At 42.0% G+C, this 15,307-nt stretch overlaps 1 protein-coding gene across 6 annotated transcripts in view; it reads right to left on the reverse strand.

Annotated features, from left to right (window-relative positions):
* LOC126526931 (cyclic GMP-AMP synthase-like receptor) overlaps nt 1–15,307 on the reverse strand; it is an 86,276-nt gene that overhangs the window by 33,346 nt on the left and 37,623 nt on the right. The window lies entirely within an intron of this gene.

Consider the following 15,307-nt stretch of genomic DNA (forward strand, 5'->3'; position numbering starts at 1 on the left):
TCTGATTGTTGTCGACAGCACTTGCATTGGCTTCCTGGATCACGTTATTCCCCATGCTGCTCCTGCTGGCTGCGATCAGCCACAAAGCAGAGCACTGCAAGTGCACATACGGACCCGTTTGTTGGGGGGCTCAGGCCGTGCTCGGGCCTGATCCTATTCGTCCTGGTCCAGGCCCATTCACTGATGGGCCCAGGTTGGTCCTTCAAGCAGACATGGGCAAGCTGCATACATTTAAGGTATTCTGTGCAAACCTAAATAACATTAAAGAAAACTGGCTCCAAATTACCTTACGAATAAAATAAATATTCGTTGAAGTTTATTTTTGGTTTCTACATAAACAAACTTGCTTTTCTCGAATGTAAACAAAACAAAAAAGGATATCATAAGCCTCTCTTGATACCACTTGACTGTTACCACTTTTGCGATTGCTCTATGTTACTTTTGATTTTATATTTTTATGGCAATTGTGCTATTTTACCGCTTTTTATTTATTGCACCAAATCGAAGCTGACTTAATGGTCAATTCAGTAGACATCTACGGTTACCACCTTAACCGCACTTGCAACGCTTTTTTAGGCCTTAAATTTAAGCATTAAAAAATCCTTCGTCATAGGTTCAGAAGGGTTAATGCGGCAGCTCATTCCTCGCTCATGTGCTTGTAACTGCATGTGAAGTGAAGAAAATTTCCTGTCTTTAATTTCAAATAAAAGGAGACAATGCTGTTAGTAGTGACAGCCTGGTCATTCATAATTCAATCATAATTGACATTAGCGGCTGCCCCGGAAACGCGGTGGTCCCGGGTTCAAGTCCCGGACCAGGACGAATTTTTCTTCAACTGCGAGGCTTTTCTTTCAAGGAACCCACATGGGTTTCCTTTGTAGTAATTGCTATGATTGGGTGGACATCTCATTTTCCCTTAATTAAGGTCAAGATCTTCAAATGCTGTTCCAAATTTAAAAATTCTGGATATTCTATTAGTGAAGATTTCTCACGTCCTTACAGGGAGATTAGAAACAAACTGTGGGACAATCCAAAAGCAAACTGCGACAGAAATGAAGAGGTCTTCTTAACATACGATAAAGTTTGTATCAATGGCCAGCTTTCTAAATGGGATGAGGAACTTGATGACATGGCTGAAATAGAAAAACATGTTCAAAAGCAAGTGGAAAAAAACAAAAACAAGCAATCTGGCAAAAAGAACAACACGCAGATGCCGTTGACCCTGCTGAATATAAACACACGCAGCCTTCTAAATATAATCTACCACTTGGAAGCTATTCTTCTTGCCTTGAATCCGGATACTGTTTTGATCACTGAGACTTGGCTGCATTCAGCCATTCAAGATCACAAAAGCGTTCCCCCGGGCTGTTATCATTTGCAAAGACAGAGAAACTAGAGGTAGGAGAAAGGCTTTGATCTTGGAAAATGATTTATCCTTCTCAAGATTGCCTGACATTCCAGGTGTAGAAGCCATTTGTGCAAAATTCACCTAAAAAGTAATTCTGTTAATGTTGGCGCGGTCTACAGGCCACCAAATGCTGAAGCTGTGTATCTTGATCTTCTTTTTGATTACATGTATAGATACGTCTACGGGTCTAGGATATTAGCTAGTGACTTCAACTGCCCAGTTGTTAATTGGAATAGTTTAGGTTCAGTGGTTGCAACAAGAAATGCTATGTTTCATATACTGTTTACTTTGGAACTTGTACAAATTATTAATGAGCCTACTCGTGTGCAAGGAACATCAAATTCTATACTAGATTTGGTCATTGTTAGTAACTACTTTAAAATAGACGACTGTAAAGTGGAAGTGTCGGAGGCAATTTCTGACCATGAAGTGGTGCTATGTATGCTATAGTACTTGCATTCAACAGAGAAAATGATGCAGCTGTTATGACTTACCTAATGCATGAATTCAATGGTTTTTATGATTTGTTTGTTCAAAGTAGCATTACTGTTGATGCTTTGTGGGCACATTCTAAAGACCGTGTGATGCAGTGCATCACAACTTTTGTCCCTTTGATAAAGAAGGTCATAGGCAAGCACAATCCGTGGATTACCCAAGAAATAATTCGTGTGAAATGGAAAACTAAAAGGTTAAGGAAGAGAAATACGCAGCGTACAAACTTAGAACTAAGGGTGCACATAAGTTCACTAACAAAACAGTTAAAGAAGAAAGTACTCAATGCCAAAAAACGATTTTGTGGCACTACGCTCAACAACTTCATTAAAGATTCACTGCACAAGTTCTGGAGATATATCAACAGAAAGAATGTTATTTCAAGTTCGCCTACACATGGAAAACAGCAAGCTGACTCATTTAACAGTTACTTCCAGTCGATTTTCACTGCCGACAACAATGTTCTAGGGACATGCAATAGTAATGAGTCAACACCCCTTTTAGGGGCTCTGGCCATAAGTGTATAAGTGGGATTCTTTCTTTGCTGTTGAACCTTGATGACAAAAAGAGTTGTGGTCCTGATGGAATTCCGAACAGTTTCCTTAGGCATTATGCTGAACAAATCAGTGAATACGTCTACCTTATATTTTCTAAGTCACTTCAGGACAGCTGTCTACCAGCTGAATGGAAAGTAGCAAAAATAGTGCCCATTCACAAATCAGGTGACATAGTGTCCCCGTCTAATTACTGACCTATAATATCTCGCACTTGTACCTGTCGCAAAATTCTTGAGCAGATTTTATTAAAATTTCTCAAAGAATATAAAAAGGCTAACAATATCATTCATCACAACCAGCATGGCTTCAGAGCAGGATTGTCCACTGTTACTCAACTTGCCAACTCCGGACAGGCCGCCATTGGAATATGAACCTGGCAACGTTTAACGCTAGAACATTATCTAGTGAGGCGAGTCTAGCAGTGCTACTGGAAGAATTAGAGGGCAGTAAATGGGATATAATAGGGCTCAGTGAAGTTAGGAGGCCAAAAGAAGCATATACAGTGCTCAGAAGCGGGCACGTCCTGTGCTACCGGGGCTTAGCGGAGAGACGAGAACTAGGAGTCGGATTCCTGATTAATAAGAATATAGCTGGTAACATACAGGAATTCTATAGCATTAACGAGAGGGTGGCATGTCTTGTCCTGAAACTTAATAAGAGGTACAAAATGAAGGTTGTACAGGTCTACGCTCCTACATCCAGTCATGATGACCAGGAAGTCGAAAGCTTCTATGAAGACGTGGAATCGGCGATGGGTAGAGTGAAAACAAAACACACTATACTGATAGGCGATTTCAATGCCAAGGTAGGCAAGAAGCAGGCTGGAGACAAGGCAGTGGGGGAATACAGCATAGGCACTAGGAATAGCAGGGGAGAGTTATTAGTAGAGTTTGCGGAACAGAATAATATGCGGATAATGAATACCTTCTTCCGCAAGCGGGATAGCCGAAAGTGGACGTGGAGGAGCCCGAACGGCGAGACTAGAAATGAAATAGACTTCATACTCTGCGCTAACCCTGGCATCATACAAGATGTGGACGTGCTCGGTAAGGTGCGCTGCAGTGACCACAGGATGGTAAGAACTCGAATTAGCCTAGGCTTGAGGAGGGAACGGAAGAAACTGGTACATAAGAAGCCAATCAATGAGTTAGCGGTAAGAGGGGAAATAGAGGAATTCCAGATCAAGCTACAGAACAGGTATTCGGCTTTAACTCAGGAAGAGGACCTTAGTGTTGAAGCAATGAACGACAATCTTGTGGGCATCATTAAGGAGTGTGCAATAGAAGTCGGTGGTAACTCTGTTAGACAGGATACCAGTAAGCTATCACAGGAGACGAAAGATCTGATCAAGAAACGCCAATGTATGAAAGCCTCTAACCCTACAGCTAGAATAGAACTGGCAGAACTTTCGAAGTTAATCAACAAGCGTAAGACAGCCGACATAAGGAAGTATAATATGGACAGAATTGAACAAGCTCTCAGGAACGGAGGAAGCCTAAAAGCAGAGAAGAAGAAACTAGGAATTGGCAAGAATCAGATGTATGCGTTAAGAGACAAAGCCGGCAATATCATTACTAATATGGATCAGATAGTTCAAGTGGCTGAGGAGTTCTATAGAGATTTATACAGTACGAGTGGAACCCACGATGATAATGGAAGAGAGAATAGTCTAGAGGAATTCGAAATCCCACAAGTAACGCCGGAAGAAGTAAGGAAAGCCTTGGGAGCTATGCAAAGGGGGAAGGCAGCTGGGCAGGATCAGGTAACAGCAGATTTGTTGAAGGACGGTGGGCAGATTGTTCTAGAAAAACTGGCCACCCTACATACACAATGACTCATGACCTCGAGCGTACCGGAATCTTGGAAGAACGCTAACATAATCCTAATCCATAAGAAAGGGGACGCCAAAGACTTAAAAAATTATAGACCGATCAGCGTACTGTCCGTTGCCTACAAAGTATTTACTAAGGTAATTGCAAATAGAATCAGGAACACCTTAGACTTCCGTCAACCAAAGGACCAGGCAGGATTCCGTAAAGGCTACTCAACAATAGATCATATTCACACTATCAATCAGGTGATAGAAAAATGTGCGGAATATAACCAACCATTATATATAGCTTTCATTGATTATGAGAAAGCGTTTGATTCAGTCGAAACCTCAGCAGTCATGGAAGCATTGCGGAATCAGGGTGTAGACGAGCCGTACGTAAAAATACTGAAAGATATCTATAGCGGCTCCACAGCCACTGTAGCCCTCCATAAAGAAAGCAACAAAATCCCTATAAAGAAAGGCGTCAGGCAGGGAGATACGATCTCTCCAATGCTATTCACAGCATGTTTACAGGAGGTATTCAGGGACCTGGATTGGGAAGAATTGGGGATAAGGGTAAATGGAGAATACCTTAGTAACTTGCACTTCGCTGATGATATTGCCTTGCTTAGTAACTCAGGGGGCCAACTGCAATGCATGCTCACTGACCTGGAGAGGCAGAGCAGAAGGGTGGGACTAAAAATTAATCTGCAGAAAACTAAAGTAATGTTTAACAGTCTCGGAAGGGAACAGCAGTTTACGATAGGTAGCGAGGCACTGGAAGTGGTAAGGGAATACATCTACTTAGGACAGGTAGTGACTGCTGATCCGGATCATGAGAGTGAAATAATCAGAAGAATAAGAATGGGCTGTGGTGCGTTTGGCAGGCATTCTGAGATCATGAACAGCAGGTTGCCATTATCCCTCAAGAGAAAAGTTTATAACAGCTGTGTCTTACCAGTACTCACGTACGGGGCAGAAATCTGGAGGCTTACGAAAAGGGTTCTACTTAAATTGAGGACGACGCAACGAGCTATGGAAAGAAGAATGATAGGTGTAACATTAAGGGATAAGAAAAGAGCAGATTGGGTGAGGGAACAAACGTGCGTTAATGACATCTTAGTTGAAATCAAGAAAAAGAAATGGGCATGGGCAGGACATGTAATGAGGAGGGAAGATAACCGATGGTCATTAAGGGTTATGGACTGGATTCCGAGGGAAGGGAAGCGTAGCAGGGGGCGACAGAAAGTTAGGTGGGCAGATGAGATTAGGAAGTTTGGAGGGTCGACATGGCCACAATTAGTACATGACCGGGGCAGTTGGAGAAGTATGGGAGAGGCCTTTGCCCTGCAGTGGGCGTAACCAGGCTGATGATGATGATGATGATGACTCAACTTGCTGAAATTTTTCATGACCTCGCACAGGGCATCAACAATCAAAGTCAAACTGCTATAATTTTCCTCGATTACTCGAAGGCTTTTGACCAAGTGTCACATGCTATACTGAACGTCAAACTAAATTGGATACATGGCGAGGGTCCCGTTACAAGATGGATAGCCAGCTACTTATCGGAACACTGACAATATGTTCTACATAATGAACCATGCCTCTGACATCGTGCCGGTCTTTTCTGGAGTGCCACATGGCTCTGTGCTAGCACCATTTTTATTTTATACATCAATGACATTACACATCACGCGGATGCAAGGATATGTCTCCTTGCGGACAACTGCAGGCTATATCAAAAAATAAAAACTCAAGAAGACCAAGAACGACTAAATACAGCTTTAAGCAATGTCATACAGTGGTGTAATACCTGGAAAATGGTGATCAATCTAAAGAAACGGAAGCGATGTCAGTCACAAATAAGAAATCAAAACTTAGCTACCCTTATGGCTTTGGCAATGGCATCCTTACAACAGTAACCGAAAAGAAATATCTTGGTGTCACATTATTTCTGATGACCTCAGATCACAAACCAAAGCCCAAACACAACCAAAAAAGCAATGAATAGTTTATAGTTTCTTAAGCGTGCCTTGCCTTTTGCAAATTCAGATACCATGTTACTCGCATATAAGGTCCTTATCTGTCCAATCTTAGAATACACAAACATCGTTACATAACAACAGCAAAATGCACTAACTTCAACATTTCATTCCTGGGAAAATTCATGCTTTTATATACCATGCACCAAAGTAGCACTCCTTGTCAACATGTCTATGCAAAATCTATAGACGCAGTACGTACACAGTTTTCACCACTCCACTTGATAGTCTGCACCTCTATACTTTCACGCACATCCTTGCCTTTGTGCCCAGCAAGGATCACATGATTAGTAAACAAAGGAGCGCAACCACACCACTGACAGTGAACAGAATGATAATCGTCAGGGTAATTCTTTACATTGAAACTATGTTCTCTTAGACTGTCATTAAGATGTCCCATTTACCAACTTGTGTCGAGGCAATGCCATAAAGAAGTTGTGCCATCATAAGATTCATGCAAGCCTAACAAATCAGTCTAAACGTTTGTAGGCAGCAGGGTTCCCGAAGACCTTGCCGGTTTCTGTAGTAGAGGGCTTATTGAAAACGTGTTGTATGAAAAGTAGCACTCAATATACAGTAAAATAACATGTGAAAAATGGAACAAAAGATTCCAGTTATGCCCTATTTACATTGCACGGCACACTGTCTTAAATAGATTGCTAATCGAGTAAAGTAAGAGTTGTTTTTTGAGCACCAGATAAACTTAGCAAAGTGTGTCAGTTGACAAACCCATGTTGTAAAACTGCATCTGATTGTTCTAAGCAGCATCAAAACCATTTTGTCGATTCTGAAAAGGCAATGGTGCACGAACTGCCACTGTCCTGTAGTAGGAAATACATATGGCAAACAGGATGTTGTCTTAACACTTTCCAGTGTTAAACCTCAACCAGAGACCTGTACATGAGTCTGGTCCATCAGGGCCAAACTCACAAAGCCTTTTCATTAACACATATTAACAACAGGCAGTTGAGCAACCAAATGCTGCGGGGCCGTTGGTCAGACATATATAATACACTGCGCTATACCGCTACACAAAGAACAAGAAGAGACTGATACACATGTGCACAAACTTTCAACTGTTTATTATTTACTAGTGCACATAAAATATATACATGATAGGGTGACTGATAGTAAATAGAAAAAATGAAATGTAAGACAAAAATAAAAGTAATCTATGCACATCTGATTTCACAATGACAAGTATGGCTCCGTCTAATGCTCATCTATGAATTTAAATGTGTTTCTCCTAGCGCAGGGTGTCTACCAAGTTGACATTTCCAAATTCCCCGAGTTTTCCAGGTTTTCCCTGAGTGCCTTTGCAAAATTCCCTGAGTGACCAGAAATTTGTTTTACGTAAAGATGGGCTGATACCATGTAGCCTAATGCCGTCACTCTCTAGCAAGCATGTTAAAAAAACACGACTTAACCCAGTTTGAATAGTAAGGTGCAGCATTTGTTTTGCTCCAAAAGAAAACAGAAGGCAGGTGTTAGTAAAATGCACAGCGAATAAAATATCTTCAAAAAATATTATTATTTTATTATTTTATTATTATTTCAAAATACTGCAGGCCAATGTGGTGGCCCAAGTAGGTGTGGGTTACATCCAACATGAATGTACAAAACAACAGACAACAAAAAGCGAGCAAGAAAGAAAAAAGCAAAAAGAAAAAGAAAGCTTAAGAGAGAAGGCGACACTCCAACTCAGCGAGAAAATTATTGGAATCAAAAATATCAGACGGCAAAGAATTCCATTCTTCCACAGTTCTAGCAAAATAACTGAATTGGAAAGATTTTGATCGGGGAAAAGTTGGGGTTAGTGCAAATTCATGGCCATGGCGTGTGCGTCGTGTTGTTAGGGGTTTTATACTGTCAGGCAGATCTATTTTTATGTTACCAAACATACAACTATAAAGAAATGAAAGGCGACTAAACTTTCTGCGGGCTTCTAGAGTAGAAATACAGTTTAATTGCATTAGGTTGGATGGGGAATCAAGTCTACGATATTTGCCAAATATAAACCTAACAGCCTTTCTGTTAATACGTACGTTCAGGTTGCATGATATCTTTCTTTACATAGGGATCCCAAATGATAGAAGCATACTCAAGCTTAGAACGAACACACGTATTATAAGCTAAAAGCTTTGTTTGCGAGGGTGCAAATTTCAGCTTTCTTTTAAAGAACCATAACTTACGTAGTGCAGATGGTGGTAAAACCCATTGCGAATTGAGTCGAGCATTCTCAAATAAGAAAAAATAGGAGATGCATACAGAAGCAAATATTTTCAAATATGAGCTATTCCTAACAACTTATAGCAAGCTCATTGATACGAGGCCCAAACATTGTAACAAGTTAGATTCTCTCTCAGCAGCTGGAAAGTAAACCTCAACTGTCCTGACATACTCTCAGCCCACGCACAACTCAGTATTGCGTTTCACTGCTTTTAAGTGTTTATTTGGTTTGGATGATGGTCACCTGCATCTCGGCGTCAGCCACCACTTTGTTTTTTGAGCTCAAGCTCCTTAAAAGAAGCGATGGCCCGCTTCCTTTTCTGTTCATTCCTCAATGCTTAGGTCCTTTGTGTTCCCATCCTCCTTCCACCGCGCGTTCGCCCCACGGACCATTTGAAGCATTCTCTTGGTTAGTTGTACAGTCAACATCCGATTTTTCGAACTCCCTAGGGGCCGCGAAAACGCCCGAAAAATAGGGCAGTTCGAAAAAAAGAATGCATGTCTTTTACTGCCCTGATGGGTTTAAATCCCCACAGGCACATCCGGAAAAGCTCTGAACGCCTGCCAGTGCACTTATTAGGCATATTGGTGCTCCTACTGTGACAGGAGATGACGGCCGGGTGCATGCATGTATAATTAAGGAATACATAATGTGTTCAAGAGAACAGACTGGTGGGCTAGTTGGTACTACATAACCAGCGCTGCGTCTTTGTTTCCTTCTCTTGTCATCATGTTTTTTTGCGCTTTGTCTCAACATAATGTGTCCCTCAAGAATTGCCCCTTCCCACACTTGTTATGCTTCGCCGCAGGCACGATTGTACTAAGGCAAAACTAACTTTCGGAAACCGGCTTTCTGCAACACATTGTGCTTTCCGAGCGTCGAAGCCATGCAATTGCGATGACCACAAAGGCGGAGTCGGTGCCATTGCCGACAGCGGCAATTCTTTCAATGAAAAACATGGCACCGAAGGGCAAGAAGCTTAATAGCGAACGTCGAAGCAGCTAGACCTAGCGTTGCGGCGGTGGTGGCTACGGCTGCCATCGGATCTGTGTGCGAGAGCGCCGGTTCGAGGCAGCGAGGCAATCAAAATGGCAGCGGTGGTGGCTTTAATGCCGTTTCGGACCTTCGGTCACGGTAAAAAGTCCGGAAAATTGGACGGCGAAGGGTTCTTGCACTCAAAATTTCAGATACGTTTTCAGCGACAATCTATGGCACCGCGAAGCCGTTCGAATTATCGGGCATCTAGAAAGTCGGCCATTGACTGTACACTGGCAACTCCTCCAGCCAATGACACGGCGTCAAAGACAATTTGTTGCGATTCCTTTCTCTTACTTGAGCCAGCCAGCGGCTATCATTCCCTTTCAATAAAATTACAGCTAATTTTCCCTGATAGAAGCACAAATTACCTGAGTTTTCTCTGAGTATTTCCAGACCACTCAAAATCCCCGAGAATTCCCAGTTTTCCAGGTCTTCCCGGTTGGTAGACACCCTGCTAGCACCACAGAAGGTATGCTAAAGTGGTTTACCAGAGTCATTTTTTAGCATGAAGTACGCTTCCAGAATTTCACATGCATCTTTAGAGCTGCAGTGAGCCAAACCCACGGTTTCATTGAATATAGGCTTGCAGCCGCAACAGGCACAGTGTGCCGCCAAATGTCCTGGTGACTGGAACATTTCTGTCGCATACCTGTCCTCTCTTGATGTAATACTGTCACATTGTAGCGACAATGAAGAAAACAGTCGCAAAACTGTGAATGACAAAACTAACTTTTTATTGGGTGAACCTGTGCCCAGAAAGCAAGTTACACTCAAAGCAAAATGATAGTGGCGAACACAGTCGGCTATCATCAAAATCTGATCTGCAGGGCAAGCACGTCAGCTTTTATACATGAGTCATTGAAGGTTCCAGTATAACTGCTGGTGCCCGCATGTCTTCCAGAAAGTATTACACAATTCCCATCTCACATACAATCAGATTACACAATGTTCAGTGACAACAGACAATGGATAGAACCATCGATAACATTTGAGAAGCTTCCTATACATGCGGGCACGTCCTGCGCTGAGCGATGACGTCTTACCTTTGTTAGCCGGTTAAAAAGTGGTCACCAGAGAAAGATAAACAAGTACATGTGTTAATATTAATACATCCACCTGCCTGCCATATGTAGGATTTTCTTCAAGTGAAAGGGACCTTGTAGACAATGTCAACACATTCCAAATACAGTAAAACCTTGATCATTCGAAGGCCACCAAAGCAAGAAAATTCTTCGAATTAACCGGATTTTTGAATTAACCGAAATGAAAAAAAAAAGAAAACAAGCAAGAACTTGCTGCAAAAAGAAATCACCTTGATTTTCCATGTCAGAGAATGATTACTTGATGAAATAATTGCAGCGGGGATTGCTTGGCTCGGTAGTTCATCCAAATGCCCTGTTGGATCTCCAGCTGGCTCACAACACGTAGCATATAAAAAATCACCCCCGCTGCACTCAACAAAACTATGGACAACGTTCACAGAATCGATAACCCCCGCTAAAGCGGGCACTTGACCACAAAAATTCAGACTTAATGAATATTGCAGACTTCATAAAGGCATCGTCAGGGTTCCAATTGAGCTAATGTATTTTTGCGACCGATTTTTCAGACGAATTGAGGCCCCAAAGTTCGATTTACCAGACTAAATCGCACGTTCCAAGCCATGCATGCTATGCGTTCTTGGAAGCCACGATGTTGGATTTTTCGCTGGCTTGGCTTCCAGTGGCCCGTTTTATCGCCTCCTAGATTGGGAGGTGCATGCTATTCAATACAGAATGCGCCATCCTCCAGTCTCGGAGGCCTTGCCCGCTCTTCTTTGGCTGACAAAATGCTTCAGGAAATGACACTTTTTTTTTTCAGTCAGCACCATCGTCATAATCACTTAATGCGTGATCTGTTATATATATATATACTAAAGTTTCGGTTGCTATTTTACACATGGTGTGTCCACTCGGCAGGTGTGCCTTGGAGATGTTGCATCTTTGTTGGTGTGTGTGTGTGTGTGGCTTCGCATTTGTATGATCGCTGCCACCTCCTATGCATTCGTGAGAGCCAAGTGGTTCGAAGTTCGTTTCCTCGATCTCCATGGTAAACTCCACTGGCGGAGATTGCCAGTGCGGTGAAGCTCTTGTCGAGTGTACACAGAGCCGACGTCGCTCTTGCGCGAATCCAAGAAAATCTGATTGCCTCCAAGCATAGTATGGGCAGGGCATTATTAGAGATTCTTTAAGCCACTCTAAATCTAATAAATTTTATTGTTTCAGACTATTTTTCGGTCTCTGCGTGGTCCGGAAAATCGGTCGGCGACTGTATATAGCACTCTAACCTAAGAATCAGATGTAGCTGCCGGCCAGAAACTACGAATTATCCACATAGAGCCATGCGGGTTATTCAAATTATTCGGTACAATTTGCATTGAAAATGACAGGACTGCTCAAATCCTTCTAATTAGCTGAAATTTCGAATTAACCAAGTTTGAATTATGAAGGTCTTACTGTACCTGTTTGCTTCCTTTACTTTGAATTTGTTCTTGGCTGATTTTTCTGTATTATTTACTTTTCTGAATAGGCCTTCAATCTTTAAAAGAGCCGAAAAAAAGCTTGGGGAGGGCACTTAAACTTTGCCTTTAAAGTGGAATGCGATAGCATTCAAAGATCCCCGACTGCTTCGCACACTTCCCGGCAACTGCAGCTTATGTAACCGTAATGTTTACTGGGAAACGCTAGCGGCGAACGCTATGCACGAAGGCGAGCTTTCTGGGAGAAACACAGCCTCTTGCGTGGGCCGATCCTGGAGGTAGTGCACAGCTGCGCCCATAAAATCACATCATTTCCAGGTATCTGTTATTGTTTCACACTTTTAATGTTTAAGTCTGAGAAGATTTAGTATAAAAGCCCTGCGCTGTTGGTGTTTTGTTTGATGACATTTGTTTGTGGGCTGTCATTCTCAAAATTCTGAGGAATAACTTTGTCAAGAATGTAAGACAATGTATGAGTAACATTAGTGATAGAATAGTGTGGCAACATAACCCATATATACTACATGTCACATAGTAAGGCGTGGCATATACATATACTTATATATATACAGAAATTTTTGCTCACGGACAACTTTGCCGACACCGACACCAGATTTTCTGCCACACGGGGCGCTTGACACTATCACTATCACGCTAAAAAACTTTTGCGCTGTGCTTTTTGCCAATATTTCTGAGGCCATGTGAAACTTTATGCACATAAGGTACCATAGTTACCTTCTTATGCTTCTTATGCTTTGTAAGTGCTTTTTTTGTTACTTAAGCCTTTCAAAACTTTTTCAGTGATGAACATTATAAGTGTGGTAGGATAACCACTGTCCTTAAGCTTTGTGACCTGCCACTGCATACTATCGTCAATCGTATGGTCATATAATTTTCTGATTGCTTGGTTCATGCTCGAGGTGGTGATAGCTCTTTTAACTAACTTGTAATGCCCTGAATCGTAAGGGAGCAAACTTTTTTCACTCATTTTATACCCCCAACAAGTGTGAGTTGCACTGAATGTCAACTTCATTTCAAAGAATTAGAGGCCCCCAACAAGTGTAAGTTGCACTGAATGTGAACTTCATTCCTAAGAATTGGAGGCTATCATTATCTGACATTTCAACCATAATCTCCAGCCCTTACTGTGCACGTGTCAACATTTCCACACTTTCTGTTTCAGTAATTCCTGCGAACCGGTGATATGAAAAACAAATGAGAAAATCATCAATGTAACAGAAACACATCTGGTACCTCCAAGGCTACATAGCTCTTTCTGCGAGATCCTGTCTCCTTTAGCTAGAAATACTGTATTTATTCACATAATTTGCATGCTTTTTTTGGCGAATTTAGGCCTTCAAGAAGGGGGTGCGCAAACTACATGGAGATTTCGCAAACACGTCTGAAATAACATGTAAATAGCCCTAACGCTGAATATAGATTAAAAAAGAAAATCAAGAATCATAGCACAAGCGAAGGGCACTTGTTTATTTAACAGAACACATACTTTAACCAGCCGAATTCGGTTGTGGTCTAGTCAAAATCACTGGCTGAGAAATCAGACTGAATCGTAGTCATGGTCAGTCACCAGCCTTTTGCGAGTGAACTCTTCTGCTTTCGCCAGTACTGAACATGACTCCCATTCACGTTGAAGTGCTTGGTGGCAGCACGGTTCCCCATTTTTCGTTTGGCAAGCTCTACAACAGTAACAGAGCACTTACCAAGCTGACATTTCCCAATTCCCCAAGTTTTCCAGGTTTTCCACGAGTACCTTTACAAAATTCCCTGAGTGGCACAGAACTTTATTTTATGTCAAAATGGGCTGACACAAAGTCGCCCAATGCTATCACTCTCTAGTAAACATGTTAAAAATAAAAAAAATGACTTAATCCAGTTTGAATAGTAGGAGTCATGTTTATTTTATTCAAAAAGGAAACAGAAGGGAGGGGGTTAGTAAAATGCACAGCAAATCAAATAGCTTCAGAGAAAATGGTACAGCCCTTTGCAAATTGAGTCGACCATTTTCAAATACGAATAAAAATAGAGGCATAGCAGAAGCAAAATATTTTCGAATATGAGTTATCTCTATCAAGCTCATTGGTATGAGGCCAGAACTTTGTCACAAGTGAGATTCTCTCTCAGCAGCTGGAAAGTCAACCTCAACTCTGACATATTCTCAGCCCACGCACAATGCCTCAGTGTTGCCTTTCACTGCTTTAAACAATTTATTTTGGTTTGGATGAGAGACACCTGCATCTCGGCGTCAGCAACTCTTTTTTGAGCTCAAGCTGCTTAAAAGAAGCGGAGGCACACTTCCTTTCCCGTTTATTCCTCATTGTATCTGCCCTTTCTGTTCTCATCCTCCTTACACTGCACGTTCACCCGGCGGACCATTTGAAGAATCCCCTTGGTCAGCAGCACAGTCAAAATCCAATTTTTCTGACTCCCTAGTGGCCACGAAAACATCCGAAAAATCGGGCAGTTCGAAAAAATTAATGCATGTCTCTTACTGCCCTTAAGGACTCAAACCACTACAGGCACATCTGAAAAAGCTCTGAAGGCCTGCTAGTAGTACACGTATTAAGCATATCGATCCTCGTACTGCGTCAAGAGATGGCGGGTGCACCCGCGCATAATTAAGGAATACATACTGGGTCCCATGACAATTGCCTCTTCCCACTTGTTAAGCTTCACCGCAATACTTCGCGTGTGCTTCACCGCGTAACACTGCTGCATTGAGGCGAAGCTTATTTTTGAAAACCGGCATAATTTAACGCTTCATGCTTTCCGACCAAGGAGGTTAAAGAAAAACCGCTGGAGTGGAAACAATGTCCCGAAGGTGAAGCCGCAATGGAGGGGCACGATGAAACCATAAATAAACGATAAAAAATGGTGAGGAAGCACTTTTTGCACACTTTCCACGAGTTATTCAACCTCCTTGGCTTATTTTACCGAACACATACACATCTATGTGTCTCTGTATTACTGGTTTCAGTGTGAAGTCTGAATAACCTGGCATACTGTGTTGGGAAGGACATCATCAATATTCACGTTGAGAACAATCAGCTTTTATTTTAGGATTAAGCCTAGCATTACAATAACAGAGTCAAATCACTTAATCTGTAAGCGGAGATCACCCGACAAGGCTCTATTTCATGTGAAGGAGGGGCAAGTGATGGCTTCACCTTTCCTTGTAAGAAGCTAGG

This window comes from Dermacentor andersoni, chromosome 9 (genome assembly GCF_023375885.2).
Source record: "Dermacentor andersoni chromosome 9, qqDerAnde1_hic_scaffold, whole genome shotgun sequence".
Taxonomy (NCBI): Eukaryota; Metazoa; Arthropoda; class Arachnida; order Ixodida; family Ixodidae; genus Dermacentor; species Dermacentor andersoni.